A 6,003-nucleotide genomic window follows, 5' to 3' on the forward strand; every position below is an offset into this window, starting at 1 on the left:
TTATGCCAAACGTCATGTTAAAAAAGTACTGTAGCTGCTTTTTTTATTTTAAACTTTATCTGGCACATAAATAATTACGTTGCACATAATTTATCACGCAAGTTTTGCTGCGTTTCGCTGACGGTTTTCTATGCCACCCAGTGAGTGTGTGAGTGCGTGTGTATTAGTGTGTGTGTGTGTGTCGGCAAGTTGGCTATTAATTGCCCGTCGACTGGCACACATTTCAAGCTAAACACACACACACGCTTCGAATGAAACGCATCATAAATAATAAAAGTTGATAAGTGTATGTGTGTGTGTGTGTGTGTGGCATAAACAATGCTTATCAATTATGCTATAAAGTTGTTTATTAATTTTGGCAAATTTATTAACACGCGTGGGGGTTAAAGTAAAAAGGCAACGCCCACCTTAAGCAGCTTCCGTATAAACTTAAACTGCAAGTTGTTGTTGCGTAGGCTCAGCTCAAAGTCTGTTGCGTGTTTAAAGACGAGACAGCGCAGCTCACTGGCTTAGACTTCTTTTTATCTCAGCAGGCCCGTCAACTTTTATCTTAAAGATGCGCGCAGACGACGCCAAAAGCAGCAACTGGTATTCAGCTCTGCGCCTTGGGCTTGGCCATCGTCTGGGTCTGGCTCTGACTCTGACTCTGTTCACTGTTCTCTGGTCTAGTCAACAAAAGGAAGCAGCAAATTATGCTTGCTTGGCTTTTTGACCAAGTTTATGACACACACACATGCACACACTTGTGTACTCTTTACTTTTGCCAACTTAAGACCCACTCACTTGTCTAAAGCGGCGGCCTACGCTCTTCCGCTCGCTTTTACTTTGACAGTTTTGTTTTTCCTTCTCAAATTCGTTTTTTATGCATTATTATTGCCGCTCTGACTGACTGTCCCACGCAATCTTCAATTGTTGTTATGATTTGGCAATTGCGCTGGCGCCAAATGTTGAACTCAAGTGCGCTCGCGCTCTCATGTTCGCCTCTCTTATGATTTTAACATTGTTTTTCCATTTGCATACTAATTTATATTGTTTATTTTGCAGGCAACGCTTATATTGTAGCCCCAGATGAAACAGCTGAGGATATTATTGAAGCTGAAGCGCTGCAGCTCACAACAACAAAGACCAGCACTAAAAACAATGGTAAGTGACCTAGAACAAACTTTTGCAGGCCTCAAGTGCTGAATTTGTCGCGCAGTCGACAACTTCCTCGATAGTATAGTGGTCAGTATCCCCGCCTGTCACGCGGGAGACCGGGGTTCAATTCCCCGTCGGGGAGAATGTTACAAATTTTTAATTTTTTTTTATTTTATTAATTTATCGAAAAGCTGCAACTATAACTTTTGCTAAGTAAGGTTTATAAATGTTAAAATAGTGCTAATAATTTGTTGCTATGCTGTTGGTTGTGTCATTTAACAATAACATATGAAGAATGCGTTTTGCAAAGCTCTAATTGGCTAAATTTTACAACTGGCTAAACAAAAGACAAAACTAATGCTTTGATTATAAAAAATAAAAATTAGAAAAAAAAAATTTTTTTTCAACATTCTCCCCGACGGGGAATTGAACCCCGGTCTCCCCAGGTGGACAGGCGGGGATACTAACCACTATACTATCGAGGATGTTGAACGCTGGCTGTTCTATTCTCAATCTAAGCTTCGCCTTTGTCATTTGTGCGTTCTTATTGCGATTGCGTTGTTCGCAACTGCGCTCTTTATTATTTAATTAGCTCTGCGCGACTTTAGCAACATTTGAGTATGAAAATAAGTAGAAAGCAATTCTTAAGTGCATATATGTAGTTATGCACTCTGCGGTATTTATTATATGAAAAAAAATATATATAAATTAAATATATTATTGCTCAAGTCTTTAGAATATATATACATTTTATTAGATATCTAGCAATGAGCTTAAGTATACAAACATGCGCGCTCTCTTTATTCAAAGTTTATGCTTGCGCTCTTTCCATTATGGCTGCTCTGCCAATTCACAATGTGGCTGTAAATTTCACATGCTCGCAGCCTTAGAACAATTGAAAATGCTCTAGACTTTGCTTACATGCGCAGTTTTTCACGCGTGCGTCAACATCCTCGATAGTATAGTGGTTAGTATCCCCGCCTGTCACGCGGGAGACCGGGGTTCAATTCCCCGTCGGGGAGAATGTGTCAAACAATTTTTTTATTTTTGCTAACGCATTTTTAAAAGCTAAAAGTTTGTTAGGCAATAGCAATAACATAGTTGCTGCTATTTGCTTAAGCAAAATATAGCTTTGTATATGAAAAAATGCAATTTAATTTTTATATGGGTAGCCAAAAAAAAAAATTGAATTTACAACATTCTCTCTCCGACGGGGAATTGAACCCCGGTCTCCCGCGTGACAGGCGGGGATACTGACCACTATACTATCGAAGATGTTGAATTTGGCTAGGCAGAAATTCTTTGTGAGGCAAAGTCAAATCGTTAGTTTAGTCATAGACGCTAAATTAAAATGCAGCAAATATATATAATATATATATACATGTTGCTTTGCCTGACTGATTCAATTATGTGAAATGTTGTTACACAGCGCGAGGTGTTAATGAAGAATTTTTAATGCGTTTACAAATTAATTGTGACGTGTTTAAAGGAGTTTAAATGCACAAGTGTTTATAGAAAAGAAGTGCTTATGTGTGCGTGTGCGTGTGCGTGAGCAGCGATGCGTGTAATTATAATTTATCGTTGTTGAAATTTTATAAAACTAACACCTCTCACCTTGGAGGCAACACACAAAAAGAAGAAGAATAAGGAATGGGCTAAGGTAAAAAGGCAAGTTGAATGCTTAATTGCACTTCACTTTGATGAATTTTCGTTGTGGGCAACTGTTGGAACGTGTTAATGATGCATAGATCTTCTCCAGCTACACTTTGAAGTGGATTTTTGGTTTATTTTTGTACAGCAGCCGACGCTTGACTTCTGGTTGTTGCACAATTCGGTTGCGGAATTTGTTGCTTGGGCTTTATTTTTATAACCGCACCAATGGACTCGCCCACGTTGACACAAATTCTCAGTCAGCAGCAGCAGCAGCAAAGAATATTTCCATGCTAAAGATACGGATACAGCTAAAGATACAGATACAGTCTGTCTTGCTACCAGAAATAAATCGAAAGAGAGCACAGCGCAGTTGTTCGCCTTTGTTCTCCAACTGACTTTGATTTAATGCTCAGCCACACTCCAAGTGACATTTTGGAACCTTTTTGGAAACCTTTGTGTTTATTTTTTGGTTGTTGCCTGTTGCGCACATCTGTTGGCCAGGCCCTTGCATTGACCTGCAGTTTTCTAGTGTTTAAATTCGAAATTTTCGTCTCTCTGATTCGTTCCAGATACAGATACAAATACACTTGGCCCGCCAGCCTGTCTGGCATTTTGTTTGTCTGTCTGTCTGTCTGTCCTGCTGGCATTTGATTGCTTTGTATACACTCAAGCATGTTGAATTGCTTTAGCCCTGTTTCGTTTTTTCTCTTTTTTCATTTCATTAGAAATGCTCAAAATCTTCTTAGAATTACATTTCTTTTTTTTTAACGCAGCAAATTGTAAATTAAACAAAAAACAGCAGCAACGGCTTTTGTTGCTAATGAACAGCAATGCAGCTACACTTTAGTTAAAGGTGTTAATTAGTCGCTGCAGCAAATGCTCGCGTCTTTCTTTATTAGCATAAATAATACAAAATTCGCGCCTCACATTTTTTTAAGACAAGCCTCCAAGTTGGAATAAAAGTTAAAGTGCAGTCTACAGTGCTGTACAAAAAGCAATGGCTGAGGTTAAAAAATATGTAAATTGGGTGGAATATTCTAAGTTGATATTGAAATATAGAAATTCCATATGCAACACTTCAACTTTTATTATTGTTTTTTTTATTGCATTTTATTTTAGCGTCGTATAAAATTCCCTGTTGGAAATTTTGCTTATATTTTTTTATCTTATTATATATAACATATAACAATATATTTTATTATATTATAGCATCACTCTATAGCTTAAAAACTTTTACTAAATGCGTAAAACTGCAAACAAAATTTATTTTTATTTAAATAAACTAAATTGGTTCAATATTTGGCCTTAACTCTGTTTTTTCATTATTCAAATTAATTTTGAAAATCTCTGAAATGCGTCAATATTGGCTAAATCTGAGGCAATAATTCAGTTTGCCTAATATCTGTTCATGTTGCTTAAAAAATGTTTTTAAATTTTACACATGATGATGATTTATAGTTGTTTTTAAAACAAATTTGAATGTCGCTATAGAAATACCCATATTTAAATATAAAGTCAAATTATTAGAAACGAATATTTGATCATAAAAATATTGTTTATGCTTCAAACTAATTTATTCTTTAAATTAATTTATTAAGCTTAAATTATTAGAGCAGTAACTTTTTTTTTTCAAATTTCAAATATCTTTAAACTTTTATACAGCTCCATTGACTGTCGCTTATTATTAGCAAATAAAATTAATTTATTAAGCTTAAATTATGAGAGCAGCAACTTTTTTGTGTATTCTTAGTATAGAATTTGTTTTTCAAAAGCAAAGTTAAGTTATAAAATTTAATTTATGAGCGCATAATATATTGTTTGTGCTCAAAATTTGTTTAAAGCTGTTACCAAGCCTAAGTCAGTTGGCTGCGCTGCTTGCTCAAAATAAATTTTGTGCCTAATGCGCTTTATAAAGAAAAAACAAAATAATGCTTTAGCACTGATGTGAGACTTATATAGGGTATATAGAACGCAAGGCATTGTGTGTTCCTTTTTTTGTTGTTTGCTACAGACTGCAACGCATTTCTTTGTTGCACCACAGGCCGTTGGCGAGGCCCAATGTGGCCAACTGTGCGCTGCTTGACTCCTACACTTGAGAAATCACACCTCGATGGCAGCAGCAGCAGCAGCAACAACAACAACAACAACAACAACTTGTGTTATTATTAACAACAACAGCAACATGGCAACAGTTGATGCATTCTCAAGAGAGCAAGAAATCTCTCAGATATGAAAATCGTAAATGAATTATGAGCAACTAAAAAGTTATCAAAATATTCTAAAGAAAACGACACTTTGAACTGTTGGCCTGGCTTATCATTGGCAGTCGTAAACTGCTGATAATGCCCAAATGCATTTAAATGCCGCGTACCTGAGCGACGCGCGGCTTAAGCTAAGCGACAAATAATTAGCTGCGGCTACTGGCGGCTAATGAGTAAAAATCTATGCCCAACTACCTGGCCACAATCACTTGAGCGCTGGTGTTGCCACTAATCACACGTTGCAACAAAATACAAGCGCACAAAACTGTTGTTATTATTGTTATTACTGACTGCATATGCAAAAAGGGCTTTTGGCCATGGCAATTATGCAGCGCAGGCTGCCCCTATCTAGATATGTCAGTTATAATAAGCAGCAACGAAATACGAGCGCACGGACAACGACGTTGGCTACATAAACGGCTAAAGATCAAGATACACACACACACACACACTAATACATGCGCGCATGCAGACACTTGAGGCAACAAAAAAAGAAAAGAAGAAAAAAACTTGAAATACAAGTGAGCGTGTAGCCCAAAACAAGAACATACAGCCCACTGTAAAGAGCGCGAGAGCGCACACACCCACACAGCAACAGCGACGCAACGCCAACGCCAAAGAGCGGCGCTCTTACGATCGAGTTCGAACTTCGAACATGTGTCGCGCTCGCTTGCACTTGTGACGCGCGGCTCGAACAACATTGCTGCTCGCTTGCACAATTGTTGCGAACGAACTCAAACACGCGCTCTCTCGCTCAGTAGTGTGTTCGTTCTCACTCGCGCGCTGCTGATATCGTCTGTTGCGCTATTTTAACATTTATTTTAAAATGAACTGCTGAACGCGTCGGACGTGCGTCTGTTAATTTACTCTACTCGTGGCTAGCGGCAAAATAAAAACACGCGCGTAACGTGCCTAACTAATTTAAAAAAAAAACGCAACGCTTAAATGTTAA

At 37.7% G+C, this 6,003-nt stretch overlaps 3 non-coding genes across 3 annotated transcripts; 2 read left to right on the plus strand and 1 right to left on the minus strand.

Moving 5' to 3' along the window:
- The first annotated feature begins 1,207 nt into the window (after nucleotides 1-1,207).
- Nucleotides 1,208-1,279, plus strand: Trnad-guc. Its single transcript has one exon. It is a non-coding gene; the product is annotated as a tRNA-Asp (tRNA).
- An 808-nt stretch (nucleotides 1,280-2,087) lies between these two features.
- Nucleotides 2,088-2,159, plus strand: Trnad-guc. The gene has a single exon. It is a non-coding gene; the product is annotated as a tRNA-Asp (tRNA).
- A 181-nt stretch (nucleotides 2,160-2,340) lies between these two features.
- Nucleotides 2,341-2,412, minus strand: Trnad-guc. The gene has a single exon. It is a non-coding gene; the product is annotated as a tRNA-Asp (tRNA).
- Between the last annotated feature and the right edge of the window lie 3,591 nt (nucleotides 2,413-6,003).

This window comes from Drosophila busckii, unplaced genomic scaffold, assembly GCF_011750605.1.
Source record: "Drosophila busckii strain San Diego stock center, stock number 13000-0081.31 unplaced genomic scaffold, ASM1175060v1 hic_scaffold_33, whole genome shotgun sequence".
NCBI lineage: Eukaryota > Metazoa > Arthropoda > Insecta > Diptera > Drosophilidae > Drosophila > Drosophila busckii.